The sequence below is a fragment of the Rhipicephalus sanguineus genome, chromosome 3, assembly GCF_013339695.2.
Source record: "Rhipicephalus sanguineus isolate Rsan-2018 chromosome 3, BIME_Rsan_1.4, whole genome shotgun sequence".
Taxonomy (NCBI): domain Eukaryota; kingdom Metazoa; phylum Arthropoda; class Arachnida; order Ixodida; family Ixodidae; genus Rhipicephalus; species Rhipicephalus sanguineus.
In genome coordinates, this window is record NC_051178.1 from 122,793,955 (window position 1) to 122,811,679 (window position 17,725).

General features: G+C 47.2%; 1 protein-coding gene across 1 annotated transcript in view; it reads right to left on the reverse strand.

The window, feature by feature from the left end:
* LOC119387053 (carbonyl reductase [NADPH] 1) overlaps positions 1-17,725 on the reverse strand; it is a 606,874-nt gene that overhangs the window by 462,817 nt on the left and 126,332 nt on the right. The gene's annotated exons all lie outside the window — the stretch shown is intronic.

Sequence of the window (17,725 nt, forward strand, 5' to 3'; positions counted from 1 at the left end):
CTCTCACTTCCCTCCGCTACTCTTTTTAACGCGTACACGCTGCAGAGGCCGAGAGAATGTCACGGGCCTCCTTTCAACGGGAAACACCCTCGCTTCGCCGCGGCTGTAATTGGATCCGGAAGCGTCGTACAAAAGCACCGACGCCGTGTATAGTATATATATATAGGCGTACAACGCGCACTAAATCACGCTCTTTACACTCTCGGCGTCGTGTACATGTACTCTAAAGCACGCCGTGCTTGCACGGTTGGTTGACCCGTCGCCTCTGAGTACGTACACGTAAACGTGTACGCGAGAGGGCATTGAGTGTATTTTTTTTTTCTTTCCTTTTTACCTCACTCAGTTTTATACTTTTTTTTTTATCTCCTTATAACACGTCCATCCTTATTCCCCTTTGTCGGAGCGCGCGAGCGCCTGCCTGATAAGCGACATTATATTACCGCGCTTCCGTCGCAAATTCTCTTCACCTTTTTTTTTCTTCTTCTTCTTCTAGTGTGTGTAATACATACAGGCTGGCAATGTATATATAGTGAAAGCGAAAGCGCGTGCTATGTATAACACGCCAGCGGGCGCGATAAGAGATAAGGGCTCTAGAGTCAATCGGTCGCTCACGCCACCTTGAGCATTTAATCAGGCACGCAGCTATGTAGTAGCTTCACCTCTTTGCACGCACACGAAAACGCCCCACGAGAAGCGCACAACGAACGCACACGGGCTCTGGTGCAATTTATGGGATGTGGTCGGTGCATGGACAAGCGCGGATGCGACAAATAAGGCAACGTGCTCTCTCTCCTTTCCTTGCGTGTATTTCTTTCTTTCTTTCTTTCTTTCTTTCTTTCTTTCTTTCTTTCTTTCTTTCTTTCTTTCTTTCTTTCTTTCTTTCTTTCTTTCTTATCTGGACGAGTGACACGAACAAAAGGCCTCGGAAAGTCCTGGCGGCGAGCGGTGGCCGATTTTAATTAAACGTTCCTTATCTATGTCGCGGTACCGTGCTCGCTTCCCGCTTCTCATTCGTTGGTCCTAACTTATTTTTTTTTAATTTTCTTGGGAGGCTTTTACTGCTTTACGCTGCAACGCGTATCTTTTTTTTTTTTTTCTTCCACTCTCCTCTGCTCCCTAAGCGAAATCCCTGCCACCCTCGTAAGCGTCGCATATATTAAAATAAAGCACGCTCTCACACTGCAGCGCGCTTCAAACAACTTTCACTTTTCATACAGCATGTCGTTATATTCATACTCTCCGCTGCTTTGAGAGCTCGGCATGCTCGTGTATATCACAGGAGAATCCTGTTTACGCGAAAAAAAAAAAAATGCCTCTCCATCAATCTCGTTTCACAGCGTGCTACATATATCTCTGCCAAACTGCAGCCTCAGACTTCGGTTCGAGAATGCATGCTACTCTTTCTATGCACCTCAGCATCTGAATATTGAAGCGGACGGACATAAAGCGGTTAGAAGCGATGAAATATCTGTAGCAGCGGCGGAAAGACTCGAGAATGATCAAACTGGAGAAGTGATATCATCTGTTTCGCCCGTGTCGTTCAATGTTTTTGAGAGACAAGACATTGGCGATGCCGGGGGGAGGGTCAACCGCTGCCCCCCCACCCTCCTATATTTCTAAATTTTGCATGTCTATATACACCCACACATACAAACACACACACACACGCGCGCGCACATAAAGAGTGGTTGAGGCATGCAAGAGAAGGCGGAAAAGTCAGCTTCAGGTTTGCTATGCTTAACTGGAGACCGTATACGCTCTCCAGTTAAGCGCAGTGGTGGTCAAATGGTAGAGCTTCCGCCTCCAACGTGGGAGGTACTGCGTTCGAATCCCTGTGCCACCGGGCACCCATCGGTTCTTGTAATGGGAGGAGGGGTATCTGGCGCTCGGCGGGGCTGATGACTGATCATCGAGAAGGGGGCCCCTCCTTTCCTCTCTCTTCTATCTTACTAACACGACAGCCATTCAGAAATATGTGATTTCGGGTTTTGCTTCTCTCGACAACTCAAGCTCAAGACGTAATGGTTCGGTGCACCGGTAACCTTAATTCAGACGTAGAATTGTAGAGCGCAGCGCCTTTCTTATACGATCGCATATTTCGTGTTACAACTTTTAGTTGCTTTCGAGCTGCGTGGTGAAGATACGCGAATATCTCCCATTAACGAAACATGACACCCCACGCGCGGGAGGAAAGACGGACGTGTGACTCTTGAACGCCTCTGCGGGCGATACACTTGCAAGGAAATCCGGTCCGCCAACGTCCACCGTTTCCGGGGGGCACGGGCGCAGATGTCCTGCGAAGAGGAAGCAGAGGAATTGTCAAACCATGCGTAATGGAACGGAAGTGGTGACGTCTTTAGGGGCGATGGCATGCCGAGAATGGAGAGGCCTATCTGTTTATATATAGCACAAAAGAAAAAAGAGAGAAATGTTTTCAGATATAGGTTGGAGTATATAAAAAAAGTGAAAAACTATCGTGGAAGCTTAGCGCAATGAAAAGACGCAGGACGACAGAACACACGAGGAAACGTATTGCCGAAGAAGCTGACGTCTCAGATTTCGCACGGAAGGCTTCCATGTACTTGGAGGCCGAAATGGTGACCCCTTTGACAACACCACATGGTTTCAATACGAGCACTGTATGGATTCAGAAAGCTACTGCAGAGGGCTCATACATACAGGGTGTTCGAGCTCACTTGCGCCAAGTATTAAAAGAACAACATATGCGCTACGCGTGTCGAATTGACCCAGTATTGGTCTGAGCCGTACGTAGCCAGTCGAGATGTCTTTTTTGTTTTCTGTCCGCTAAGCTGGGTAATTAACAAATATTGCTTGATTAACTTTTTAATTTGTAACTCAAGCGAAAAATGTTCAATACAAAAGCTGTAGCACTTGTTCAGAAACGTCGGAATATTTCATCTATATGCTAAGGTAACTGCCAATCCGCCAAGCTGGTTAGTTAACAAATATTTATTAATTAACCTTTAAAATAGTAACTCTAGCGAAAAATCTTCAACGGAAAATTGTAACGCTTGTTCATCGACGTCACGTTATTTCATCTATGCTAAGGTATAGCTGCCCTGTTTAACTTGGTTTTTTTTTTTTTTTTTGCAGCTTCTCCTTAGAGTGCGCGCAATCAAAGAAGATATACTTGTCACAAGTTAGCTGAAAACCCCCGTATACGCTCTCCTGCGGAGAGCTTGTAATGGGATAACACAGAAACCATTGCATGTGGTGTCTTTATTGGAAAGCCACCGCTAAGGTGATCAGAAAAAGCGACTGGGTGCTCATCAGAATTATCACGGCATTCTGTAAGGCGTGTATCTCGGCGTGTAATGTGTGCAGGATGATCAGGTCGTGGATTAAATGCTAATCAGTGTATTCAGAACAATTGCCGCTGATATTAGAGGCAATTAAAACTCCAAAAAATCAGGTTACACTGAGATATACAGGGTGTCCCAGCTATCACGCAGCACGATCTTAATGAAGAGGAACGGCGTTACGCGAAGCAAACCCGCGTATTGTTCAGTACGCTGGAGTATATAGCCACTGCAAATTTTTTTTTGTTAATGAGATTTAATTAACTAGTCATAATTATATTTGTAACTCGACAATTACTCACCTATTTGATAAAATTGAAATGAGGTGTATCTAAGCATGTTCAAATGGCATATCTAACTGTTGATCAAGAAAGCCCGCGAAATATGAAAAGTGACGCGGGGCTAGGTCGCTGCGCGTCGCGCATCGGGAACCAGCGCCCTCAGAAAATCTCGCTATGGGTAGCCAGTATCAAGAAAAAAATGCAGAAAGAAAAAAAAAATATGGATCGCCCAATCTGCCACTCCCCGGACGAAGAAACGTGCAGCTTTGGTGTTATAGAGTCAGGCCAATCGGAACAGCGCTCCTGCCGCGTTATCAATCAGAACAGTCGGCCGTAAGATACAGATAATGAAGGTGGCGTACTATCGAACGGAATGAATCCTAGCGAAATTTCGACGCATATTGTTGGCACCCGACCTGTTGACAAAATGCGGAACGCTGTTTCTGGCAACGGACAAAGCGGTTGTTTGCAGTATAAGCTTATTTGAGGGCGCTGGTTTCCTTTGGGGGTGGGAGCGTAGTCACGTGTTATTTTTCGTATCTCGCGGGCTTTTTTTATCAGCTGGAATAAATGAGTTCGTAATTAGTACGCTGTTGAAAATAGCGCAGTTAGATGTCATTTGAACATGCCTAGTTACGCCTCATTGACATTTTGACACTTAGGTGAGTACCTGTCGAGTTACAAATATAATTATGACTAATTAATTAAACCTCATTAACGAGAAAATACCAGTGGCTACTCCAGTGTACTAGGAACAATATGCAGTAGGTGTGCTTCGCGTAACGCCGTTCCTCTTTTTTTTTTAATCGTGCTGCGTGATAGTTGGGACACCCTGTATATACTATATGCGCTGTGAAATTGCCGGATTTGCGTTCGTTCCCACAAACATAGCTGTAACACAAACGTTTTTATACGATCGTGCCTAAGTTTGAAAGTTCTGGACGCGCAAGTTCACAAAGGTTTTCCTTCGTGACTGATCTTCGCTGTCGGCCAGCCGAATTCGCTAATGATATTTGTAGCATTATATAGGATTGCTAAATATTGGAATTGCTTGGACGTAATACTGGAAAGAGACGCTCGGGCGGAGCAATTGCCCGCCAGGTCTGCTGCAGGCACCGCATCACCAGCACCACCAGGATTGCTCGAAATTTTCTCACGCGAATAAATCTAGCGTATAAGACGTGCTTGTAAGTACAGCGCCCCAGTTTCTTTAAGCGTTCCGCGTGCAAACGCTGTAGTGGGCAACTTTTTGTTTATTTATTTATTTATTTTTGGAACGAATAACGCGGTACTGCGACCGAATCAGGGAGCAGCTAGATATTGAGGAGGGGGTCATTGTTTGGAAGTTGCGCCATAGAAAACAGCCGACAACAACAGCACGACATGTGTCAGAACTGTAACAAAACGCGGGAGGCAGAAGAGCATTGCGCGGCAAAGCATGCGCACGCGAAACGAGGCGCCGCGTTGAGCGCAGGTGTTGCGAGAAATCTGCGAACTTCGTGTACATATATATGTAATACGGCGTCGCGCGCTGGAGCTGACACGGTGGTATATGCGGAGCGCCACACTCGAACTGTATAGCTATGCGGAACAGACGGATTGCGATAGAGATTTATGTGTCTATAGTGTCACTTATACGCCTTCTTTGTCGCCCACATCGAGGTGCTTGTAACGCCCCGCTGCAGCGACATGCTCGCAAAGTCCGGCGAACGCAGCGCTGTGTCCTCATCGATTTCGCGGCGGCGATCGATGAGAACCTATTCCACCGATACGGAGAACTGGGTCGTGCGTGCTCCTCCGAAGAAAGAGTTGGTGTTACCGCGAAACGGCGGGAATGCGCTTTCTGCGCTTTCGACGGAAAGCCGATGATTTTCCGAGAAGCAAGCGTCCGCTATGTGCCCCCTGCTCCTTGTGTATACGGCACACTTAAAGCTCTCGTAGAAACGCCTGCTTTGTTCCAATGTAATGTACTTACGTCTCTAAGTCGCGTTCCTTTACGTACGAGATATATGCGTCAGGCCGCGGAAAACGAAGAAATGTGACTTGGGAGAGAGCGTTCCTTCTTTCGCTCTCACCTGTTCTTGTTGGTGTTTAATTTAAGTAAGAATAAACGCGTAGGAGTTGTTGTTGCTATTTACTGGCTGTTGTCGTAGTTGTTGCAGCTGTTATTATTGTTGTGACAAAGTTTGGACTCTATTAAGCCCTCTAAAGTTGAGGTATCGTGCCGCCGGCACCTTTTTCGTTTTTTCAGTAAACACTATAATCACATAGAGTGCCCATGAGTGACGTTTGATCTTCTTCCCCGCGTTGTTCTTCATGATAGTATCTTCTTATCATTACTTTTTAAATTTTGAACATCTTCATGTCGCGGCCTTGTTTTCCTTTCTGCGGCCAGGCGTAAGTGCAAGTGTGAATGTGGTATAAGTAGGTATGCTCGTAAGAAGGATTGAGCGAACTCCTCTCGCTTAATGTGACCTGTAGCTGCTGTATGTGGACAGTGCTTCCGGTTTATACTTACTGTGCTTTGCGATATCGTCTTGATTCTTCTTTTGATCCTTTATTCTTGCCTGCATAGTGTAGTCGAGATTTCGTACACTCACTAAAGAACAGAGAAAGGAAGAAGGAAAGAGAAGACAAATAATACGCTCGCATGCGTAGCAGCGTTCATCGCGCATACCCGGAAGGTTTCAAACTGCGAAATGTTACAGAGTACGGTTCGACTTTGACTGTCATAGGTGAAGTAGACTGCAACCCACGATGTTAATGCAGACTTGCAAGGACTGGCTCCAAGGTATCCAGGACCATTAATATTTTTTTTTAAGTGGGAAGTTCGGCCATTTACCAAACAGCCCACACAGCATTCTAAGCTTAGCTACCTTAGCATCCTAACATCACCACAGAAACCCAAGTTCTAAATAAGAAAAAAACAAGTAGGCTACAACAAGTCATGATGAAGGATAACAGTGATAGGTCTGCCGATCGAAAACGTAAAAAAAAAAAGAAAAGAAAGAGTGATCTCTTTGTTTGATTATCCCTTCTTGTCGATAAGGTGGACGCTCTCTCTTTTTAATCGGTGTTTGCGTGTTTACGAGGCAAACCGGATGGAAAAGTCAGGATGCGTGTTCCCAGCGTGTGTGTAGATATGATTTGCGGCGCCATTGACTTTCGCGTGCGGCTGTACGGCGGGCTATTCTAGCTCGGGCACCGGACGACGTGTGGCGAGAGCGCTCGCTTTTAGTAACACTGTTATCACACCCCGTTGTTGCTCTCCGCCATGGTGCTTTCCACTGAGGCAGGAAGAGGAGCTATCAATCTGCGATGTCGCTATCGTCGCTGTTTGCTTTGTCCGGAGGTGTCAGATGGAAATTTGCAACCACTCGGAGTTCCTTCGGCTACATTGCCCGGAGGGCTTTCACATTCTGCTGTCGCTGTAGCGCGGCGCGCATTCCTGATTTGGTAGCGAGCATGTACATGGAGATTAACTGGCCAACAACGCTGCGCCTACCTAAGCATTATATAATGATACACAACCGCGTAATCCAAAGCACCAGAACTTGTGCAAAAAAAAAAAAAAAATGACCGAAGAGAACAGAGACAGCTCCTTTGCTAGAACATTTGTCTCATTGAGCTTTTAATAAAGCATGTGTTATAACGTGCCGTTGTCAGAAACAAACAGAAACAAAATTAATCTTGATTGTCGTATATACTCGTTATCTTCTTACGCCGTGCCCATAATTCTCTGCCGCCCTTGGCAGCGCTTCCCGGCCATCCTGTGACAGTCATCCCATCACTCGAACAATTATTTGTCGGTTATATCTTTTAGTTATCTGTTATCTGGCATTGTGTCGCCTGTCCAACTTAACTTTTAAAATGTCAGCTAGGATGCCGGTTACCGCAGCTGGTTGCTCTCTGATGCACGGTGTTGTCTTCCTCTCTTTTAAGTGTTATTATGCCTTTATAGCTCTCTCTCGTTCCACATCGCTCCCTTTGCTGCAAAAATAATGTTGCATCCCCATAAGTTAGTACCTATAGAATGCAATGACTATACATTTCTCTTCTCAGTGATAGCGCTAATTAAAGCTATCTTCTAATTGTTTTTCCAGGTTAATGGCGAGAAAGCACTGCGCTTAACCTATCACACACCACACACACACACACACACACACACACACACACACACACACACACACACACCACACATTATATATATATATATATATGTATATATATATATATATATATATATATATATATATATATATATATATATATATATATATATATATATATATATATATATATATATATATATATATATATATATATATATATATATATATATATATATATATATATATATATAGGTTGTGTGTATGTGTGTGTATGTATGTATGTGTGTGTGTGTGTGTAAATTAAAGAAGCCGAAAGGGAACACCCACCTATCTTTTGCACAACTTATTAAAAGGAGGAAGCGGTTGCAAACACGCTTCAAACATGGTCACGTCTGGCTGCTTGTGGCCAATGTGAAATGTAGACACACCGAATTGCATTATTATAACGATACTCCCCGATAAATGCGTGTCGTGGTGTTTGTAATTATGCCAAAGAAATTAACGTCGTTCAATTAGGAAATTAATTTATTTGTAATTCCTTGCAAATTTTGTCCGCCTGGACAGATATTTCGTCTTTAGTCCTCAGTGCATCCACACGCACTTCGAATGAGTTTCGAGGTCACTCACTCAATCACTCACTTCCTCTCTCACTCACTCCCTCTCTCTCACTGAATCCCTCTCTCACTCACTCACTGAATCACTCACTCTCTCACTCACTCCCTCCCTCACTCACTCACTACCTCACTCACTCACCGACTCACTGAATCGCTCACTCCCTCTCTCGCTCATCACTCACTCACTGAATCACTCACTCTCTCCCTCTCTCACCGACGCACTCACTGAATCACTCCACCACTCCCTCGCTTGCTCACTCCCTCTCTCGCTCACCGACTCACTCACTCACTCACTCACTCACTCACTCACTCACTCACTCACTCACTCACTCACTCACTCACTCACTCACTCACTCACTCACTCACTCACTCACTCACTCACTCACTCACCGAGTCACTCACTCCCTCTCTCACTCACCGACTCACTGAATCGCTCGCTCACTCCCTGTCTCACTCACTCGCTCATTCACCGACTAGTTGAATCATTCACTCACTTCCTCACTCACTCACTCACTCACTTACTGATGTTTACCGATAATTGAGACACTTGTGGCGCCTGGTGCCTGCACAGAAAAAGAAAGAAGAAAACAAATGGCGAGGCTTGCAAGAAGTCGCGCAAGGCTTGAAACAACAAAACTGGACGATTTTGAAGTCTAATCTGGTTGCTTCTAGGTTGTTGCTGGGCTTTAGCTGGGTTAGTTTCGGCACGGATGTCCAAACTCCAGGACCGAGCATTCGCGCCTCTCCTAAAACGACCCTGCCTTTAACTCTGCTTTTTTTTCTCTCTCTTTCTCTCTCTGTTTCTGTATTTCTCTTTCTTTTTCTTTCTCTCTATATATTTCTCTGTCTTTCTATATTTAATGTCTTTATTTCCATTATTTTTCTCAATATTTTCTCTCCCTCTTTCTTTCCATAACTTTCTCTCTCTCTCTTAGTGAACCAGTGGTGTGTAGTGGGAATCGCCCAATTTCTGTGACACATACCAATACATGATAACGATAGTTTTCTGATAGGCCGCACAAATTACAGCTATAGCTTAAACAGCTTCTCAGTTAAAAACGACACCCGCACAGAATTAAGACGGCCACAGAATTGCGAAAACTGCGAGGGGCAGTGGATGTGTGGAGGGTCGTAGCCATAAGTATAGCGCAAAAAACACTGCCCGAGAAGGGGCCAAGGACGAGTGGATCGAGCGCACGGAGAAGTAAAACACGGAAGGTATACTGGATCGTGCGTATATGACGAGCCAGATAGGTTCAGGCACGCAACGCTGCTCGTTGAGTCCGTGACCTAGACTCCCGCCAACCCAGCGCACTCGCGAGCAACGTGGCAGAGCGCACGTATATACGTTGGCTTTTCCCCAATGTCGCGGCGTGTACCCTAATGATGGCGCTCTACTGTTGCTTGGTTTAGAGTTACTGTATATGCTACCTTTAGGTAGCAGAGTTGCGCATCTGTCTTCCAAACGCCGCTAGCAACCATGCATTGCGGAGAAGCTGACGCTCGGGCCAATTTCTGTATTTTTAGGTGCCGCCGCTCAGCGAACTGAATTTACACTAGTCATCGATAGTCAACGTTTATTGCCGGTATTCGATACACCAGACCTGTTAATCGGCGACACGGTAGGCATGTCGCTTGCAAAAACGGAGTGCGATTTCACCGCACAGCTGCGGTTGCTAGCCAGACTTATGCGCAACTCTGCTACCTAAAGGTAGCATATACAGTAACTCTAGCTTGGTTGGTCCCTGGTCGCTCTCTCTCTCTCTCTCTCTCTCTCTCTCTATATATATATATATATATATATATATATATATATATATATATATCCATGGGCCCGTGCTAAGGACGGTATGACCGCTGTGACTCATTTCTTCGGAATGATATGATGCGTCTCTGTGTGTATGTGTCATCGTGTATCTTGCCGGCATCGGGCGAAACAACATCCGATTCACGTCACATCTTCACATCGCACCTCCTACACTGAATGTTTTACGGTGTGCCGCATCGTAGCTCGGGCCTCCCTCGACTGTGCGAAACCCAGCACCGCAGTACACAAATGTGGCGCGGTGCAGCGGGGGGGAACGACAACGGTTCGCTACCGTGCATGTCAGGGGCGTAGACAGAAATTTTCTTTCGGGGGTGTTCAACCAACCTTTATGTATGTTCGAGCGTGTGTGTGTGTGTGCGTGTAATAATATATATAGGGTGTTTCAAGAAATGTGTCCAACTTTCGCAAAAAATCAGGAAAATGCGATATTTGCTCGGGGCTTTCACAATTGCTTTTTCTGTAGCGGCAGGAATCTTAAGGTAGTTAAGGACATCATTTAGGACAGTAATTAAGAAAGTTACATTAATTAACTTTTTAATTAGTGGAGTTAGGTGATTGTGTCAAATGGGAGAATTGAAGTTCTTCATGCGAGGAACCCATCCGAGCCTTGAGATTTCGAAAAACCGTCCTCTAGTAATTGTTGTGGCGTAATGAAATTCAAGGAAATGCAACGGCTTTCAACAGCGAAAGCCATCGAATTCGGTTGAATTTCATTACTTCGTAATTATTACTAGAGGCCGCTTTTTCAAAATCTCAATGTTGGGATGGGTTTCTGGCACGAAGAACTTCAATTCCCCAATTTGACACAGTCACCTAACTCCACTAACTAAAAAGTTAATTAATTTAATTTTCTTAATTATTGTCCCAACTCATGTCTCTAACCATCTTAAGATGCCTAGCGCTACAGAAAAAGTAATTCACTCATTTTGGACGTCTCGGAAGAATATGGCAGTTGCGTTCTTCCATGTTTCTGTTTAGGTTTCGCCATTGAATTTGGTTGAATTTCATTACTTCGTAATTATTACTAGATGCCACTGTTTCGAAATCTCAAAGTAGGGTTGGGTTTGTGGCATGAAGAACTTCAATTCTCCCATTTGACACAACCACCTAACTCCACTAATTAAAAAGCTAATTAATTTAACTTTTTTAATTACAGTCTCAAATAATTTCTTTAACCATCTTAAAATCCCTGCCACTACAGAAAACCCAATTTTGAAGGCAGCAATCAATTATCGCATTTTCCTGATTTTTTGAGAAAGTTGGACACATTTCTTGAAACACCCTGTATATATATATATATCTATATATATATATATATATATATATATATATATATATATATATATATAAATTGTGGCGAAGCATTTCGTACTGTTTAACGGTTGCGTTCTCCAGCGGCTCCTAGTGGGTCGTCCTCTTACAAACGCCGCTCGCTCTCGGAGCCCGTTCTCGCAAACGCTGTTCGGCCTGCAGCTTACGAACGGCAGGGTGGCCAAACACGTTGATAATGGCGATCATACGGGCCCTTACAAAGTTTCGACCTTATTTGTATGGTCGCCCATTTGATGTCGTCACCGACCATCATGCACTATGCTGGCTGTCGTCATTGAAGGTTCCCTCAGGCCGTCTCGCCCGCTGGGCACTTCGCCTGCAGGACTACGACATCCGCGTGCTGTACCGCAACGGACGACAGCACGCTGACGCCGACGCCCTCTCGCGCTCTCCCTTGCCTGACGACCATGCCCCCTGCTCAGTATCTCACATAGCTGTTGCTTCAATCGACGTTTACACCATCGCTACCGAACAGCGCAAGGATAAATGGATCACATCGCTGATCGACTTGCTCAATGATCCGTCGGCGACACCATCCACTCGCGCGTTGCGTCGTCAAGCCCACCATTTCGCCGTTCGTGACGACCTCCTGCACCGACGCAATTACAACGCCGACGGCCGCCAGTGGCTACTAGTGATACCCCGCAGTCTGCGTTCTAAAATATGCGAGGCCTTCCACTCTGACCCGCAATGTGCGCACTCTGGGGTATCCAAAACTTACCACCGCATTCGACAACGATACTTCTGGCGTGGGATGTACCGCTACGTGCAGAAGTTCGTTCGCTCCTGCCTCGATCGCCAACGCCGAAAACCTGCAATGCACGTGTCGCCAGCAGGTCTACAACCATTACCTTGCCCTAACCGTCCGTTTGGGCGCGTAGGCATCGATTTGTATGGACCACTTCCTCTGACTTCGGCTGGTAACCGCCGGGCCCTCGTCGCTGTTGACCATCTAACGCGATACGCCGAAACCGCTGCCCTCCCAGCGGCTACAGCGCGCGATGTTGCCTCCTTCCTACTACACCGATTCATACTGCGTCACGGTCCACCCCAAGAGCTTCTCAGCGATCGAGGCCGTGTCTTCTTATCGGAAGTCGTGGAAGCCATTCTGAAAGAGTGCCATGCCGTTCACCGCAAAACTACTGCTTACCACCCGCAGACGAATGGCCTAACCGAACGCTTTAACCACACGCTCGGCGACATGCTGTCAATGTACGTCGCCGCCGATCACACCAATTGGGATGCTATTCTGCCCTTCGTCACCTACGCTTATAATACCGCCCCTCAGAGCACTACTGGTTTTTCACCCTTCTTCTTACTGTACGGAAGGCACCCGTCACACACCATCGACACGATACTGCCATACAAGCCGGATCCATCTGAGTGTGCGCCTATTTCCGACACAGCCAGGCTTGCTGAAGAGTGTCGCGAGCTTGCCAAGACATTTACGACGCAGGAACAAGAGCTGCAGAAGAGCATTCGCGATGGCACCACCACTTCTGAGCCCACGTTCCTCCCTGGATCGCTCGTATGGCTCTCGGTCCCTACCACTGCAAGTGGCCTCTCTTCAAAACTGCTGCCGAAATACGAAGGCCCATACCGGGTCGTCGAGCGCACATCCCCGGTCAACTACTTGATCGAACCCATCGAACCAGCTTCGGACATGCGCCGTCGAGGGCGCGACATAGTCAACGTGGAGCGCCTCAAGGCCTACTATGACCCACTCATAGTGACGAGCTGTTAGGTCGCCGGACGGCTCCCTTTTCGTACCCGGGGTAATTGTGGCGAAGCATTTCGTACTGTTTAACGGTTGCGTTCTCCAGCGGCTCCTAGTGGGTCGTCCTCTTACAAACGCCGCTCGCTCTCGGAGCCCGTGCTTTGGCCTTGACTGTCGCCATAGCGAATTGTCGCCGAGTGCCGTCCAATAAACAGCTTAACAATATATATATATATATATATATATATATATATATATATATATATATAATATATATATATATATGCACTCAGACACATGCCCCCCCCCCCCCCCCCCACCACCACTTTGGCTGCGCCAGGGCTCTGCGTGTACTTGATACTTGAGGAAGGGAAAAAAATTCACCGACGATTACGATACTGTCCAACGCGAATTCTGAGAGCAGCGGTTTAGGCGTTTTGAAATTTACGATAATTTGAGGCGCGACTGCTCGCTAACCAGGAGACGGCGGAAGGCAGCGCATGGGCGCGTTCCACAACAGCCGCTCAGACAGGCCTCCGTTCATGCAGCGCTTTATTTTCATATGTGGTATCGGTGGACGCCAAGGTGGACGCCCTCGCCCGCCCTCGCCGCATACCTTAGTGATGACATCATCGGCGACCACACGACGCTGCGCAGTACTGTGGCGCCGCGGGTAGCCGCCGCGGAACCCGTCGTCTCGCCGTCTCGCCACTGTCGTTCCCTCCTCCTCGCGCTCTCCTCGCTATCGCCGTCTTTCATCCTCCGCTGCGCCCCGCGTTCCATCTCTTTCGTCCTCGTTCGCTCTGCCGGTTACGACGACGCCGCCGGCGCCGCTCAACGCAGGAACGGCCGCCGCTGCGCTCTAAAACTTGTTTATTATGGGCGAACTTGGCCCGGAAAACTAAATCCAAAATCTAAGAGTCCGCTAGAGCGTTCCACGCAAAAGGTGTCCCTTCGACGAACGCGCGTCTGCTTCTTCTCCCAAGCCTCGTAGGTCAACCCACTTTCTCGTGCCCGTGCGCGATAGGCATGCGTTGCGCTGTCACAAGAAGCGCGAGCAGGCACGAGGCACTGCTGACGCTAACACAGCGGCTCGCTGCGCTCAGCGTTCGCTCACTTGGTTACGCCAACGACGACGGCGACGCCGCTCAACGCAGAGCTGCGCTCTAAAATCGGGACAAAGAACGAGACAGAAAGAAGCGCACTACTACTGATAGCTCGCCGTCTTGAAGGTGCGCATTAAGTGTATGAACGGTTGCCGAATAGAGACCTTTCACTTCAGGATGTTCAATAACGTGGTTGCTTTCGATGTCATCGACGTGCACACTCATGGTTCACATAGCCTGGTATCCTAAGATGTTTAATACTTCAGCCGGTTTGATGCTGTTTGGAGAGATTCACGAACTTTTGCACTTTGTGGCGAGGTTGTATACGCAGATGAAGTGCATGGCAACACACACCGAAGTTACGTTCGCCTCATGGGCGTGCGCAGGAAGGGAGAGTGGGTGGCAGCCTCCCCCCCTAATGAGAATAGAGGAAGGAATAAAGAGAAAAATTTGCAAAACTTAGCAAAACAGCAAAAGCCAGAACTACATATGTGTGCTTATCAGCTCCGCTGCTGTCTCTTTAGCATTGCGCCTCCAGGGCAAGCTACGCTGATTTTTTATTGCGATAGTAATTGTATGGACAGTCTCGACGGGTTCTTGCCGTCGCCGTCGCCGTCATGTCCTTCCTGTATTAAGTCCAAATTGATAAGATCCCCCCGCGCATTATATGTTCTACCGCGAGTAAAAGCGCGCGAGCGGGGGCGACGAACGCGGCCGAAGCAAATATCAAACGAGCCGGCCCATTTCCGTCGCTCGGAGGGTGCATGCGATAACATCACCCCGCTCGGGAGGCCTGCCGTCGAAGCAGACAGGAAACGCCCCGCCCGTCTTTAACGACTATGAAAAGACACGAAGTGGGGAAAAGGGGGGGGGGGTGTTGCGTGAACATTGAATCTAAGGGCACGGTCGCGATCGTTGGCGCGCGCGCTATCTCGAAAGCCATCACAGCGGGCGGCTCGTACACCCTTCTACGTGCTGCGCTCTCAACGCGAAGTGACTATGCGGAGAGCATCTCTCCCTGGAGCGGCCGTATCCTCTTGCACTAGCGTTTTGTGGTTACGCGAGATCGGCCACAAAACAGTTAGGTGCCAGCCTCACTTCGTGTAACACTACCATTTGTTGCTATCGCATTCATTGATTAGCCTTTGCGGTGAAACAGTGACTTTTTTTTTCCTTTCATTAACCCGAATACATGAGACAGTTTCCTGACATTGTACACCTTCTCGACGTTACGACGTCGTGCAGCATGGCAGTTAAGGGGGTCCGCTACTGCCCGGCCAGTACTATACAAAAGCACGATTTATAATTGCACGGGGAAGAGGAGAAGACGACGACTGCCGCCAGCGCCACTCGCTGCTTCGCGCAACAACCCAATCAATCGCTCCTTTCTCTGTGCGCGTGGTGCGCGGAAGCGGGCCCCGGCCCATTCTCTTCGCGGTCCTCGTTCTTGTTGGCCGTGCGACGAGCATTGTTCCCGCGGTGATGGCGTACTTACTCCGCGGCCCCGATGTCGCCCTCGTTTCTGGTTCAAACAAAGATAGCCCCGTCCGGTATGCCGCTCACAGCGAGCGAGCCGCTGCTTTATATATAACGAACGAAACGAGGAGAGAGGTGTAGACGTGGGAAATCTTCGTTTCGAGCGATAGCCGCCGACCGTAGGGTGCGCTAAACAGGGTCATATATACTAGAAAGCCGATAATTAATCACGGACCCTGCCTCACTGAACAAAAGCCTAAACGATGGACATCGCTTCGGTCAATATGCCTCGCCGTGGGCGCTTTTCGAGATACGTTTCAATAATTCTTCGTGTGCCGCGCGTCTTAACTTTCACGTGCACCATTATATATATATATATATATATATATATATATACACACACTTAGGCCCAAGTTCATTTCCAATATGCTTACACGCATATCAAAGGCGGCCATAATGGCGACGGCAAAACCACGTCTTTTTCCTCCTCTTTAGTGCAGCCACCCTACAAGTGGCGGCTCTTCCTGTTCTTTGTAGGTATATATGTACGTGCGGAGCAACTATATATATATCAACTATATATATATATATATATATATATATATATATATATATATATATATATATATATATATATATATATATATATATATATATATATATATATATATATATATATATATATATATATATATATATATATCAGACTTTGAAAGTCCTGCAATTAAGAAAGGCGAGATGTCTATCGCTGTTTCTGGTTTAAAGTAAGCAATGCTGTAGCGGTTAGGGGAAAAGTGTACATTTGCGAAGAAAGAAGGTGTGACACCTTTTCCTCTTTGCTTGTTCGTGTCTCCTCGCCCCTCTTCCCCCTCTTATTTTTGTGGGGGTGGGGGAGGGGAAAGGACATCGTCTTTAGTTCCACGAGCGTTCCCGCTACCCAAGCCAAGTAATGTTCTCAGTATTTTCCGACCTAGAGCTGACCAGCGGGACCATGACTCCGCTGCAACGTTTCTGGCCGCGGAAGCCCTATTGTGCTACTGGAAGTCGACCGTACTTCACGAGCGTTTGTGAACTACCAGCGCGAGTTCGTGTTGTGTTTGTTCGCTCTTCATTTCTTGTTTTTCTTACTCCTGTTCTTCCTTGTCTTTCTTATCTACTATTCCCCCTTTCCCCACCCCACGTGTAGGTTAGCGAACCGATCCAAAGCTTGGTTAACCTCCCTGTCTTTCCCCTTCGTCTCTATCTCTCTCTCTGGATTAATCATGTTGGCACCTCAGATTCATAAAATATGCACCATGGCTGGACATAGACGGAGAAGAGAACCAAAGCATACTTCGGCGTCTCTGAGACGGCGTTTATTTTATATACCGTAAACGAGCCGAGCACTTCCCGAGCGCTCTTTAGAGGACACGTCATGTTCTGTGAATCGCCTGTCTCTATCCATGCCTTTTCTTTTTTGGTATGGTATGGTATGAATAACTTTAGTGAGGTCCTGAGGATCGATTCATTCCGGGACTGATGGAGGATGCTCCCACGTCGGGACAGAGAGGCCGAGCGCCTCTGCCGCCACACGGGCCCTCTGTACAGGCCTGAGTTGGTCCGCCAGCACGTCACTGTGCTGCATCCGCTGCCACCACTGTTCACCTCGAGAACCATCACCGGCCAACGGCGAGCAGCGCCAGAGCATGTGGTCTAAATCAAGCAAACCCCCACATTTATTACAATAGACTGAAACCTCGCAGTACGGATTAATTTTACTCATAACGACCGGGCTAGAGTACGTCCGTGTCTACAGAAGCCTTAATGCAACCGCCTGGCCTGTTTAATCAAGAATGTGGTAAGGGGAATGCCCGGCGCCCTAGGTAATAGTGCTTGGTGATATCAATGTAAGTTAACATCTGGTGCCTAAATTCAGGAGCGGGAGATCCAACCTCCTCAG